Source organism: Heliconius melpomene, chromosome 3 (genome assembly GCF_056956725.1).
Source record: "Heliconius melpomene rosina isolate 202511_hmr_F chromosome 3, ASM5695672v1, whole genome shotgun sequence".
Taxonomy (NCBI): Eukaryota; Metazoa; Arthropoda; class Insecta; order Lepidoptera; family Nymphalidae; genus Heliconius; species Heliconius melpomene.
The window spans coordinates 8,922,802-8,937,843 of NC_140391.1; the positions used below are offsets into that span (position 1 = coordinate 8,922,802).

General features: G+C 29.1%; 1 protein-coding gene and 1 pseudogene across 4 annotated transcripts in view; both read left to right on the forward strand.

Moving 5' to 3' along the window:
• Positions 1 to 15,042, forward strand: part of LOC146540090 (uncharacterized) — a 318,142-nt gene that overhangs the window by 39,469 nt on the left and 263,631 nt on the right. The window lies entirely within an intron of this gene.
• On the forward strand, positions 1,223 to 2,870 carry LOC146540092 (uncharacterized; annotated as a pseudogene).

Consider the following 15,042-nt stretch of genomic DNA (forward strand, 5'->3'; position numbering starts at 1 on the left):
TCACCACTACACCGTCGTAAGACATGGTGACCTTTGGGCACTCGTCAAATTTGCTTATTTGGAACGTGAAACAAAATATATAAGAGATTACGTTATAGTAGTGTACAGGTCATCTGAAGTCTTGGACATGTGTCACCTTTGAAGCTTAATATATCATTCATTTGTATAGAAATTTAATGGAAATGAAGATACCATTGCGTCGGAACACTATTCTGCCGGCTGGAGAAGAAATACAACAAAACACTTTAGAAAACGTGAAAAACGAGATTTGAACCCTCTTGGAAATCGTCCAAGTATTTATTTAAGTGTTTAACGCAACAACGATACCTTATAAATGTTAGAAATTCAATAGTTGTTTTTTTTTTAATACTAAAGTTACACTTTTATTGTTTATGCCAATTATACAATCCTGCATGTTATTTAAATGATCTTTAAACCTTTACTAACCAACGTCGTTTTTACGGAATAATGGTAAAGTTTGAAGTGAAATTTAATTTTTAAGTTATTTATTCTGTTGTATATATCATTTTAATTAAAGCATTTTAACATCGATTTCAGATATTTATTTCACCACATCTCGTCGAGGGAATCCGATGATTTTGTACAACGGCGTCAATTTTATAAAAGAAAGGAGCAACGGCTACCGGATTCGGTGGGTTTGTGGGAAGAAACGAACAAACCACTGCAAGGCGAGCCTGACCACCGTCGATGGGGCGATGATAAAGTATCAAGGGTGTCACAACCATGATTAGCTAACGTGTGTAAAACGACTCAATTAAAAATGTTGCATGCTTTTATTTCTTTGTTTTATTTATGAAATGCTAACTGCTATTTTAACATCATATTTATTTAAATCCTGAGATACTGAGAGGAATTAATTATAGAGAGACTGAGAGGAATTAATTATAGATATAGATACAAACTTCAGCCAGATATTATTGTGATATTTTTAATTTTTTTAGTCAAGATATTTTTTCTTTGATAGATTCAGCTTCCGAAGTCGACGATGACCAAGTTATCGACGATATTCAAAGCGATGATGACATCGACTATAAATTTATTTCAGAAAATATCGAGCTAACCGCTGTTGCAAAAGCTGATGCATCATTTGATACTGACAGTATTTCACAAACCATCATCTCAGAGCAAGTTTATTGCGTTCCTGGCAATACTCTTCGTGGGAAGAATGGACATATTTGGTCGACAACTAAAGCTAAATCTTCACTTAAAACTGCCGCTAGCAATATAATCCATATCTCGCAAGGACCAGCTCGCAACATGTGCAAGAATATATTTGATCCTGTAGAATTATTTAATCTATTTATAACTAATGAAATTATTTCTGAAATTGTGAAATGGACCAATGTATTTACCTGAAGAATTGAAGAACTCAAAATCACGAATTCTAGGCAGTTCTATATTTTGTTTTGACGGGCCACTGACACTCGTATCGTATAAGTCAAAACCAGCAAAGGTGGTGTACCTGTTATCTTCATGTAATGAAAATGCAATAATAAATGAGTTAAGTGGTAAACCTGAGATGATTCTATACTACAATCAAACGAAAGAAGGAGTAGACTCATTTGTTGAAATGTGCTCCTCAATGTCATGCAGCCGCAAGACTGACAGATGGCCAATGGTTGTTTTCTATGGAATTTTAAACATGGCTTTTGCAAATTCTGCTATAATATATAGCCGCAATATGTTTTCAAATAATAAAAAACCATTGTGTAGAAAAGAATTAATGCAGCAACTCAGTACGGGCTTAATCACCCCTTGGATAGAGAAAAGACTTAAAGCTCCAACTTTAAAAAGATCTCTAAAAGAAAATATAAAACATATTCTTGTAAAATCTACTCATTCCAATTGTAAAAATGAAGAAGAAGAGCTGTGCCTAAAAAACGTAGAGGTTGTAAATTTTGTTTCTATAAAAAGAGAAGAATGGCAATATCAACGTGCTATATATGTAAAAAAACTGTGTGTGGTGAGCACAGAGTTGTTCTATGTATAGACTGTTCTTAGATTCGTGCTAATCCTTAAAAGTCTGATTATTTCCGATGTTTGTCCAGATGTTAAATAATTTATGTTTAAAAATACTAGAATTTCTAACAAAATATATTAATGTAGATTATGTAACAGTTTTTGATTTTATGTAAAATGTATGTTCCTAACAATAAATATGTCATAGTTTTTAATTGATAACACTGTGTTTTTTTTTATTAATATATTTATATCCCAATCCTAAGATTTTTAGCTAAGTAATAATCCTGAAATAGGTGTATTTTTCTTTACAGATTGCAATTTATACGTGGACGCCTATTCCACTTAGGATTTGTATATCTCTGAAATAAAATCCAATTGTTGTTTGATTAACGTTAGCATTAATCAAACAGCAATTGAATTACTGATAAGGTAAATTAGGAAATAATCGTGTTATCACAAAAAGCATTATTTGGGCAAAGAGTCATATAAAATATTTTAAATATTAAGTAAAAACAGTTTGTTCCGCTTAGCTGTTTACGCAAAATTTTATGACAAGCTTTTACTGCAAAAGTTTAAAAAACGATATTTACTTTTCCAATGATTTTGGATTGATATTATTATTTTTTTCTTTCCAGTTAAAATAACGCATATTGTTTTTTAGATCTTGTATAGTTCATATTAAAGCTAATAGTATCCAGTATAAACGTCTTAAGGGGCAAATTAATGGGTGTCTTGTTTTTTAAATTTCTTTCTTACTAAATAAATTTACTATTCATCTTGGCAATTTTGCCTGCCTTTATATAGAAACGTTAATAAATAATCCTTAATTTTAAAAATCCTTAATCTTAATTAATCCTTAATCCTTAATTCTAAATTCTAAATCTTTACCACTGACAAATTTGCAGATGCTCGTTATGTGACGTCGCGTAGAGGAAACCCCATGATTATTTACAATGGTGTCAATTTTATAAGAGAAAGGACCAGGGGAGACAGGACCCGATGGGTTTGCGGTAGAAAGCGACGGAAACACTGTATAGCCAGTTTGACTACCTTTGAGGGCAGTGTGATAAAGTGCTACGGTTTCCATAACCACAGCTAGCGGAGCATTTATGATATTTGTTTAGTTAAAGATATGTATGTTGTTGAGAAGAGTTTATTTTTATGTCCCGGTTTTTAGGGATATCGGCGGCAGAATAATTTGGGAACAAGTATGTATATAAATATAAGTCTTTTCTTATATTTGTAGTAAGAACTTTTGTAAATTAAATGCGTAAATAAATAACAAAGTTAATATATCTATAGATTAAAAAAATATACTTACATACGTAAATATATCGTTATGTTAGATGTTTATTAAAACTATACATGCTTATAATGTATATATATTGAACACATCATGGGCGAATCTAGAGATATTTACTAGGGAGACTTTGGCTTTAACTTTGAACAGATTTGTTCGTAGAAGCGTTATTTTTTTTTAAGTTTTGAGGGCAATTTTTTGTCAGTTTTGTGGGGATGGTACCGAACCACCCGGTTCCACCAGTTTCTACGTCCATGACTGATGTATAAGGGTAACAATTTAATATTAAAATACTTTAAGGTATATTTTATAAATTAATCATGTGTTCATATTTAAAATATGTTTTATTTAAGATTTTAATATGTTAGAAGTTAATGTTTATTTTTTTATTACGCTATCAATGTTACAATAGTTTAATATTTTAGAATAGTTAAATAGTTTAAATTAGGCTTACTACACCTAGGCATTTTATCTCAAAGGTCCTTTATATATTTATAACCAGTTTGATTCCATTACGAAATAATTTCATATAGAGTCTATCACTCTTATATTATACAGCAACCAGTACCAGCTTCACTACATAATCCCTTTGCAGTTAGTTTTTTTTTGTAGGATCTTTGAGTAATTGTATGATCAATTAAGGGACCAATAAAATATTGTTATATGTAGTTCTGTAGACATAAAATTACTTCTTTTAATAAATGTTATGTGATATTCTTGTGCTAATATAATTTTAATTATTACCGAAGGTAAATTGGATATTAAACTTTAGGAAATAGCTATATTTGTTTGTTTGTAGATGACATTTTTACTATAATTTTAACAGCTGTAAAAGTTATGTTCAAATAATATATATATATAATATTTATTTTTTATGAAGATTAAAAAAACTTTATATCGTAGTAATATGTTAATTAGTCCATATGTAAATATTTCTCATATGAAAAAATATGTTTTTTATGAATAAATTAAGTTTTTTTTAATATAGACAGTTTTTTCTTTATTTTTAAACCAATACTTAAGTTTGTTTACTTTTTTTTATTCATTCGAATATTATGTTATTTTCAGATATACACAAATTTCAACATAAAGCGGAATCAGGTTTAGGAAATCGACAGTTTTCATTTTATGATTTGGAAATGGCCTTACACAATTGTTCAAATGATTAGTCGAGGGCAGAAATAACAAATTTATATAAATTATATTAGACAGTGTTCCTAAGTAATACCTCAATAATTAAGCTTCATGTAAAAGTTTTGGTTCCTTGGCATATAATTGTAAACAATTATGAAATTATAATGATAGATATTATTGTTAGTAAGATACTAATGCGCAAGTTTTTTTACATAAAATTTAAAAACAATCAATTAGGACTATGAGGCCAGTCGTAGCGCAGGGCCAAAGGCGTGACGGTGAATGACAGGTTGTCGGTTCGATTCCCACTCGAGGAAATTAAGTATCTAATATTTTCATTTCTTCCTTCTATAGTCGAGGTTAAGCGCGGCGCCCGCTATTTAACAAGTAATGCCCCCAGAATTCGGCGGAAAGTGGGATTACCCTGCAACTGAAAACAAACCCTGAGTATTTACCTAGCAAGCTTTTAAATTTCGCTGTATTGCCGAGATTTTTAAACTTCGCTTTATGAAGGGGGGAGGGAAGCGGAACATAACGCTGTTTTAATGTTAGTTATTTTGATGTGTTTATTACATTTAGAGTAATTTACTTTCCTTGCCATCGAGATTTGTCATTTTTATAGTCATAAAAAAGCATTTAATACAATTAAGAAGAATTTCTTTACTTTTACTTTCTTTTTTAAACTAGAAGATAATGAAGTGACTACTTCTTTATTAATTTTGTTTTTCGATATACAAATATTATTAAAATAATAAAAAAATCTATTTTATTGTGTATTTCTTCCAATATATGTATATTGCCAATTAGTTATTAGTTTATTTTATTATTCATATTGTTTTAGGGGTTAAATTGTGTCGTTCTTTTCGGGTTTTGGTTAACATTTTTTTAAAGTGTGATTTCACATAGAATTTCAACAAGTTCTTATCATAGTTTTCTTTTTTTTTTTTTTTTTTGTAAAATGTATAAAAAATTAAACATAGCTGGATATGAACCGGCGCCTCTTGAATAATTTCCAATAGCAAGTTCAAATCTTGCTGCGTATTTTTTTTTTTTTTTTTTTAAATATTTTCTTAACTAATATTAAAAAAAAATATTTTAATTTTAAAATTTGAAAGTAATAAAAATAAAATTTTAAAATTGGTGGGTAAAAACAATGGACGTAATTACATTTTCTATTTCTGTTATATTTTAAATATTTTATTTTTGTAATCAATTAATGTTACGAACTATTTGAATTCCATCTTTGAACTTGCAAGTAAAACATTTTGATAAAAAAAAACAAAAATAATAGTAAAATTTGATAATTGTGCTTTATGAAAATAATGTGCTTCCATAACATGTATTACTAGAGTATTTATAAACGAGGTGATAAATTGACAATATATAAACTAAGATAATGTAAACTTAAATAGCTTATTGCTTGAAAACAGAGAGAAGTGTTTAGCAGGTGGGAAAATCTATGTAGAGAATATAATTAATGGTCACTCAATGAAATGCAAAAAATTCTTTGAGTGACCATTACAAAGATAGCTTTTCAATTCAATTGTTATTAGTCTAGTTCTTGGTCCATTTGATTTTAAAAGGCAGCTAAAAGTGGCGGAGGCTTTCGTCCCAAACTCGTTTAGGGCAATTAATAGATACATATAGATATATAGAAAAATACAGTTTGTAATAAAGGCTAGGATTAATAAAATCTTAATACTTACGATCATACACGTGAATTACTTGTTCTACGATAATTCACTATATTAATGACTACACACATACGACACTATATAAACTGAAATACTCTAGTCTATTTATTAATATGCAGACGTTCCTAAATATGCTATTAAATTAAGTTGTAGATATAAGAACAAATTAGTTATGTAAAAACGTAGCTTTAGTCTACGAACTTTGGTCTTGCCTTTGACAATTATAGAGTTAAGCTAAGCCGAGATTATGCAATATTATTTTATACGTGTATTGATTTTTTTAATTTTTATATGTTGGACTTTTTAATAAAATGTTGTTTTCTAAGTGGTTTATTATTTAATAGCCAATTATCCGAGAATTATAAATCTCCTCAATATCTTTATGCTATTTATTTTCATTGGTATATCATAGTCAAGAATACTTAAAATGTAACAATTTTATTTAAAATGATAGGAGATATAGTACATATATCATATATATAATTATAATAAATATATTATTTGCAGCATTGAATATGTGCAAATACATTTCTTCCAGACATTTTTTAATAATTTTTAGTATATTGTAAATTTCTAGATCTACATAGCCCACAAGTGATATATTAGACCTAAATAGTCCTTTGAAATCTGATCTCGAAAATTTATCTACAAGTTCATTTAACAAGTTTATCTAAAAGTAGTAATCGTTTTAGACGGTGAGGCCGTGCTCATACCAACGAGAAGCGGGAAGAAATATCTGCTTATGATCGAAGGCTATACATATTCACAGATAAACTACAGTGTGCATTGGTTCTGTTCTTCCAAAGCGCACGGGTGCACCGCCCGCGTGCGCCGCATGCCCGACGGCACCGTCATCAGGGTCAACACCCAGCACACCCATCTACCTCCAAAATACATCTTCAATAAGGGCAGATACGTTAAGCTGTAGTTGTTTCATGTTAGAGTTCAGAGCTTTTAGAGAAAATACTGTATGTAGTGAGTCAATAGTTATTTTCTATATATATATTTTAAAATGGTTGCATTTTTAGTTAGTAAGTAACTTGCTTTATTATTTTAAAAATATACTTCGATTATACCTTACGCTGTTATTATTGGATAATTTTGAGATTTAATTATTGTTATTCATATATATAATTATTCACATTTTATTTTATTCTGAATGTAATACTAAAGCTGTTGGGTATTTCAGACGTGCAGTTTATTCCAACGGAAAAGGGCAAATACATTTTGGTTCTAAAAGGTTTCACATATTCTCAAGTTGGGGGAAGATTCTTCTATTGTTCTTCAAAGCACATGGGATGTAGAGCCAGAGTGAGGCTTATAGCCGGGAAGTTAGTCGTCTCAGGGGACGCGCACAATCACGCGCCGCCCTCTCACGCCCGCTGCGGGAATGGTGCCTTTGTTCAACTTCGACCAAGATCTCAAACAATTCCTTCTGCCATCACAGCTATACTCCCTTCTCCTATAATATCGCCGAGAGCAGCCTCTTTAGCCCTCCATGCTTTGAATTTTCCTAGAATCTTACCCAAAACCGATCTTTGGCCGAGACCTGCCGAAGACAAAAAAGATGATTAGTATTACGGAAAGATAGATAACTTAAAATAGTTGTATCGGAATTTATAATACGTTTTGAGCTGTGAATATTATCTTTTATAAAGTTATGCGAATATTCATATCACAGTAACATTAATGTTAATTGTTTAAAAACGAAGGAGAACGACGAGTGTCTTGTTAACTTATTTGATGATCTCTTAAAGTTTATGTATATTTTCAAATGCTGTGCTATTTAGACTCCTAGGCTTAGCTTCAACGATATCTAAACATGATAGATACGTAATTTGGTGATATTTTTAGTACGTAATTAAGAGCCTTATACATATACATACATACATATTATTGATTCGTTACAACGATCTTCTACTTACAAATGTTATTTTTGACTATCGTTTGTATATCTATATATTTTTATTTTATTATTTTATTATAGATTGCTACTTATATTGAATAAACAATTTTTGCTTAAAGTGATCTTATTTTATTTATTCGTATTTATATTTTTCATGCTTTGTTACACATATATACCTAACTATATACATATTTTTCAAGTTTTGTATATAAATGTTATTTTGTCTTAGATTTAGAGATTCGCTTTGGAAAAAACTCACGAGGGAATCCAAGTTTGATTATAGGATCTTATAAATTTAGGCAAGAATATAGGAATAAACAATATCCACTTGAAGAAGCTCGAATATCATGGCGCTGTTGTAAGCGAGGATGTCCAGCCACTGCTTCTACCTTAGGCGATGAGATATTGACAATGAGAAACATACATAAACATTAATTAGGTGCATTATGATAAACATTATTAAATTATTAATGAATATATTAAAACATTACCTATTTTTTTGTATTAATTTTTAAAGTTTATTTAGAATAGAAATTGTTATAAGAAGTTTTGCCTTAAACATTCTTTTGATTCATTACAATGTTTTATGTAATTGTTTTTGTAATTACTTTTCTGGTTAATATTAATTTGGTTATATGCACAGGTGCTAGGATTTACCTCTCGTCTAAGGGTACTATGAGATTACAATACGAAGGAAGTAGTTTTTCGAAAAATTATCAAAACGGAGCGAGAATATCATGGAAATGCAACAAAGTTGGTTGTATTGCGCGCGTCAATACTGTTGATGGAGAGATTGTTTCATTTAAAAACAACCACAATCATAGCCAAGTGGTGACCACTTGAATGAGCCTGATTTAGATTTGTTTTGTAAATATTTATTTAAAGTACGTAATTACATGTATACATATGTCATAAAAGTGCATGTGCCTAGACTTTGAGATATATCTTAAGTAATTTACTTAAATACTATTAATTTTATTTTTAAATTAAACAATAAAGTGTGAAATAAGATTCTTTCGACGAATTGTTAGTAAGTACATTTTAAGAAGTGAAAATAATTTTATTAGTTTTTTGTCCATTTTCAAATTTTGGCAAACCTAATGCATGCTAATACGAATGTATGTTGTCAGAATCCTAATGCATACTTAAATTCTAAATTATATTAATAAAAAGAAGTATCAATGTAAAGGAGGTTATGTGTCGGTGTAGGCTATACTTTCTTGTGATTTTTACTTACTTATTTGTTTAATATTATATATTAAATAGTATAATTAAAGTATTATCCAGGGATAACACAAATAATATCGTTTCGACATAAATATGCTTACACACTTTTTTATTATTTAATTCTTTTTATATTAATAATTTTTTTATTGGTTTTCATCGGCTCGTACCATGTAGAGTATTTGTATATTTTTTAAACAACTCTTACATTAGTTTAGTGTGATGTTTAATAAAGAAAGCTATTTTGTTGATATTTTTTTTACTACGCCGTAGATCTTTTTCTCAAATCTCTCTCGATCTTTAAAGAATTAATATGACCATATAAGGCGTGTTTACATTGTTTTTCTTGAGATGGTCGTATAAAAGATAAAATTAGTTAATAATTATTTATTTCTTTTAAATACCAATATACCTAATAGATGTAGGTCTCAACAGTCTAGATCTTGATTTTAAAAAGACTTTGTGGCATTTATATTGTCCTTGACGTTATATTATTAGTCGATTGCTTTAATTAATTATTTGTTGTAGGTACATAGTTAAAACTTATTAGTAAAAAAAGGTTAATAATTTTTTAGGTATACATTGGTTTGTTGAATCAAAGTTTGGAAAACCGTTACTTTGTATTGGCTCGCACAGATTCTGCTTAAACCCAAAGCAGTCTATCCACGTTTCTGATAAGCTGACCTGGAGATGCATACAGCAGCCTCGAGGATGCAGAGCTAAAGCTGTGACCGTTGATCAAGAGCTTGTGAAAATACAAAATGACCACAATCACGAGACGAAAAATGTTCCAATGTTATTTTAGTCAATAGATGAATACGTTTATTATTATAGTCAACATTATCGTTTATGGTAATGTAAAACGTCAAGATACTTAGGATGCCGGAAATCAATTATAGTTTTTAATTAATTTATCTATTTATATATATTTTATTTAAATAATGTTTTTTTTTAATAAAACAGTTTGAGATAATGTTGCTAAACTATCGATAGTTTCGCAATCGATAGTTTTAATCTAGAAAAATCCATGCGATCGATACAACGATCGATAGTATCGATTAAATAGTATCGAAACTGTCGATAGTTCAAAAGAGTACAATACTATCGGACAATGCAATACTATCGATATTATCGATTGTATCGTATCTCCCAGTCAGAAAAGTATCGATACTATTGAATGACTAGGAAACAATAGTATCGAGAGAATCTATAATATCGATACCATCGATTGTTTTGGACTATGGATTGTATGCTGATTCGCGATAGTATTGTGTATGATTCTTAAGCATCATAAGTGAAGAAGCGTAATCATAAGTAATTCTTCAAAGTTTCGCGAAGTCTCTCAAGACTAAGGCTAGGCTAGGCAAAAAATAAGTAAAATAAAGTATTTTTACCAGTGAAAGTAATGATCAAGGAAGCTGCCGTCGTGTGCATTCTGTAAGTACTGAGTAGTACAGCGAAAAATGTAAAAAGGTTTTAATCAATAATCCTGTAGAAGAAATATTTGAAATATCCCCTAAGGTTGTATATACGTCCTTTAATAAAACAACTGAAGTAGGAATTAAATGTAATTAACACAGTGAAACTATGTGGACAAGGCATACTAATATATTATGTTGAGAAAATTGTGAGTTAAATGTTTCAGGAATAACACGTAGGTATGTTACGTATAACTTGCTAAAAGTAAAAATTCCATTATATTATCACAAGATTCCTACAGCCTAGTTAATGGTAAGATCAAAATGAGATCAAAATTCTAAGCACTTTATATTTTAAAGTATGAAAAACTTTACAGGCTTGCAAATATACTTTTTAATTTGTTATATTTATACTCATTCCTTTTTAATAAAAATATGTACATAAATATTTTTTGCTCATTTATTTCCACCCTAAGAGTTTTACCTGTTTTATAATTTAGTATAAGTAGTATTAATATAAGTAGCTATTAAGTTCTATCTTTCATATTCAGGTTATGTTCTAACAAATGTTTTTATTTTCCAGTTGACAATTCCGGCTTAAAATTCGAGATGACTAAATTCGGCAATCCCACAATAGCTTGGGGAAACTATAGATTTATTAAGAAACTATCTCGGCGTATGAAGACGTGGTGGGAGTGCACCGCGAGGAAGACCACCGGCTGTCGGTGTGTCGCTGTGACGGTTGAAAACCGACTCATGAAGCTCAACGGTTGGCACAACCATTGATACGTTTATAAGATTAATATGTTGCTTGCTTTCATTTTAATTTTATCATAGTTTTTCCCTTATACAAATTTACGATTGATATTGATAATTGAGAGTATGATTTATGTTATCCAATAATTATATAAATTGAATTAAATGAATACCTGTGCATCCTTATTAATACAAGCTAGGATACAAATGCACAGATATTAATTACGTTTGACTGTAAACACGATGGTCATGGGTTCGACCACCATTCGTGGAAATTACTTATTATCTCGTTAACGATATTTTTCTTTCAATTATTTTCTTAAATATATAAACAATATGTATGCATGTATTTGTGTATTATAAGTGTACTGTAAGATAAGTAGTCTGTAAGTATAACTTCTTATTTGTAACTGTATGTAGGTCTAAATATTGAGATAATTCTTGAAAATTGCTATATGAAAGGGAAAATAAATTCTACTAAATAATTTTCGGGTCAGATCGAGTAATTTTTACTTATTTAAGTTAAAACAGATATTAGTTACTGTTATCTATTAACAGTATAAATATGATTGCTTTCCTTGTTTCCTTTCTTTTTATATTCTTTTAGGTACTACAAAATTGAGACTTTTCTTTTGCATATAAAACACGAGAAATGTTTTAATAGTAATGATATTTGTAACTGATGATATATATTTTTGATTTTATTATAATTGTAATATGGTTTAAATTATAATTTTAATGGCTAGTTTCACCAGTTACTGATGAAATTTCAAATCAGTTATCTGATATTTAATGCTATCTGACAGACTGGGCTATCTGGATTTGAGGGATGCTGATAATTCCTTCTGTTGACTATCAAACTCCCTGATCACTGATCTGGTAAACAATTATCAGCCACTTAATATTTGGCGAAACGGTAATAACTCAAAATATATGTTTTTGTCGTTTCTTCATTTGAAAACAATTATAAAATTGAGTTAATAGAATATTTTTATTAAAAATAGTCTAAATAAAGTCAATAAAAATAAACTTGAAACTTTTATACATACGATTTGTCAGATATTTAAATTCCAAATTTCCTAATTTCTGATTTAATTAAGTTATTGAAAAATTAGGGTTAATGATACGATTTCTACGAGATCGTATAAAATGTTCGTCGCAATCGTCTACTAAAACGTCAAATAGTTTTTGTTCAAATTATAATTTAACACCTCCTGCTGTAATCTGCGTAAAACGGGTAATTATGCTCTAAAAGTAGAACAATTTTCGTTCTCGAAATTCGTTCCGTATCAACTATTAGAATCGGCTGATGCCTTAAGCTTCACAGATAGCCCAGATAGCCCAGAGAGTTAAATAACCAGTGATGACACCGGCACCTAGTCTTAATTTATTTTTTAGTATTAAACAAACCTTCATTGGTTTGCATTTAGATATTAGTAGTAAGCTGTTCCAAAAGGTACAAACGTAACTTTTAATAGTGCAGTTTGCTATATAGTTTAGTTAAATTAATAATTACACTTAATAGATAAATATAATTAATATAACTCACTCTTATGAAAAAAAAACTATAAAGCACTTTTGAGATATTAAAAATGATATACTTAATAATACCTTTATCTTTTAAGTGCGGCGTTGGGTTCCGCCATTCATTAGGTCCGAATTTTGGCGGAAGGTGCAGAACAGAATGTTTTTAACAATCTTTCTGCTCAAGTGTAGTGCTGAAAAAAATACTTGTAAGAAACATTTAAATAAATAACATTCCTGTAAATACTTCTAAGTACGTATAGGATGTTTAAATTTTAGCTCTTAGTAAGGGTTTTATAGTTTTTTACAGACTTTTTGCGTAACATGTACCAGGTATAACTAAAAGAGTTAGGTAATATTCATTTGTCCATTTCCAATAGTTCTCCATCCTTCTGCAATATTAACAAAACAATAGATAGTAAATATATGTTTTAGTTAACAGAGAATTTATTATATTAATACATGAGAAAGAATAATATTTGATAAACATATAAAAATTTAAGCCAAGCGGGACTCGAACCCGCGCCTCTTATGCTTAACTCCAAAGTAGCACAACTAGCAACAACAACCGCATAAGAATTTTGAAGTATCTCGATAAAAAATAAATCTTAATTGGCTAAACTGCTTGGACAGCATCCAAGAGGTGCGAATTCGAATCTCATTACGTTTAAATTTAAAGGTTTTCTAAATAATTTTCTTACCCTAGTGTGGAAATATCTTAAATTATTAACACATGTTCATTGTTCATGTTCAATATTAAAACAATTATATTTAATTAACTTGAAATAGAATCATTGTTTGACAGATTTTATTATAACATAGTAAATTGTATTCGTAGTTATAAATATAAAGATATACGTAGCATTCTTTTTAAAGTGTTCATTAATACACCAACGAGAGGATTATATTTAGAAAAATGTAAAAATTTTTACGTAGCAGGACTCGAACTCGCTATGTTAAAATGTTTATATGGTTTTAAATATTTTAGAGATATAACCGTTCTATACACGATTTTATTGTATTTAACTTTTTGTATTTAATTTTTATTCTATTGTATGCACACGGTGTCAGGGATTATAATAGTTACATACATATGCATTAAAAAAGGAAACACAAAGGAAACACAAAACAGATAAAAAATGTTGATAATGATTGTTTTCATAGTATTTTTTTTTTGGTAAATTTTAAATATAATTTATTGTAATTGTAAATTATATAATTCGATAGTCTAGTAATAATTTGCGTCTTGTATCGTTAAATTTCAGTATCTGTGTATTGGTGACATTTTTTCAGTTTGAATTTTAGTTTATTAAGCACAAACATTGATTATTGTGTGATATTTGAAAAATCATCTATAACTGATGTATCCATCCACTGAAAATTTAAAGTAAAAAATTTGGAATTTTTACTTTGCAAAAATCATTGTAATTGAATATTTTATATTTACATTTTTTTTCTTCAAATCAATTTTTGTTATTATATATTTTTTTAATCTTATTGTGAATGCTTCATAATGATATACTTATAATAAAATTAGTTTTTTGATCCATTGTGTTTTTTTTTGTTAGTCTTCATATATATTTTGGATAGATTTCTAATATTACTTTTCTTTTATATTTAAATGTTAACGAAATATTTTAAAAAGTATAGGTACTGATTGACGTTTTGTTTCAGAACCGAAATTCGGATTGTCGCAACGCGGTAACCTAGTAGTGCAGATAGGTGAATGGCGCTTCAACAAGCACGCCTGCTGGGGCTCCAAGGTTCGTTGGACTTGCATCAAAAAGAAATCCGGATGCACAGCAGCTATAACTACGGTCGAGAACGTTATCGTCAAGACTCTAGGTTCTCATAACCACTGAGTGTGACGAAATTTTATTATATGAACCCATTATCATCAAAATCTTTATGACTTTTAACTTCTATTGTTTTCTATATTGTTCTTATTCACGAGACACGTAATCTAAGTTATCTAAGTTGGTTTTATTTGGTTAGTATATTAGTAATAGGAAAAATATGTTATTTATTTTTTTTATACTTGTGTGTATGTTTAATTATTTGAGGTTTTTTTAGATTGAACTGTATGCACACGATTGTGTAATA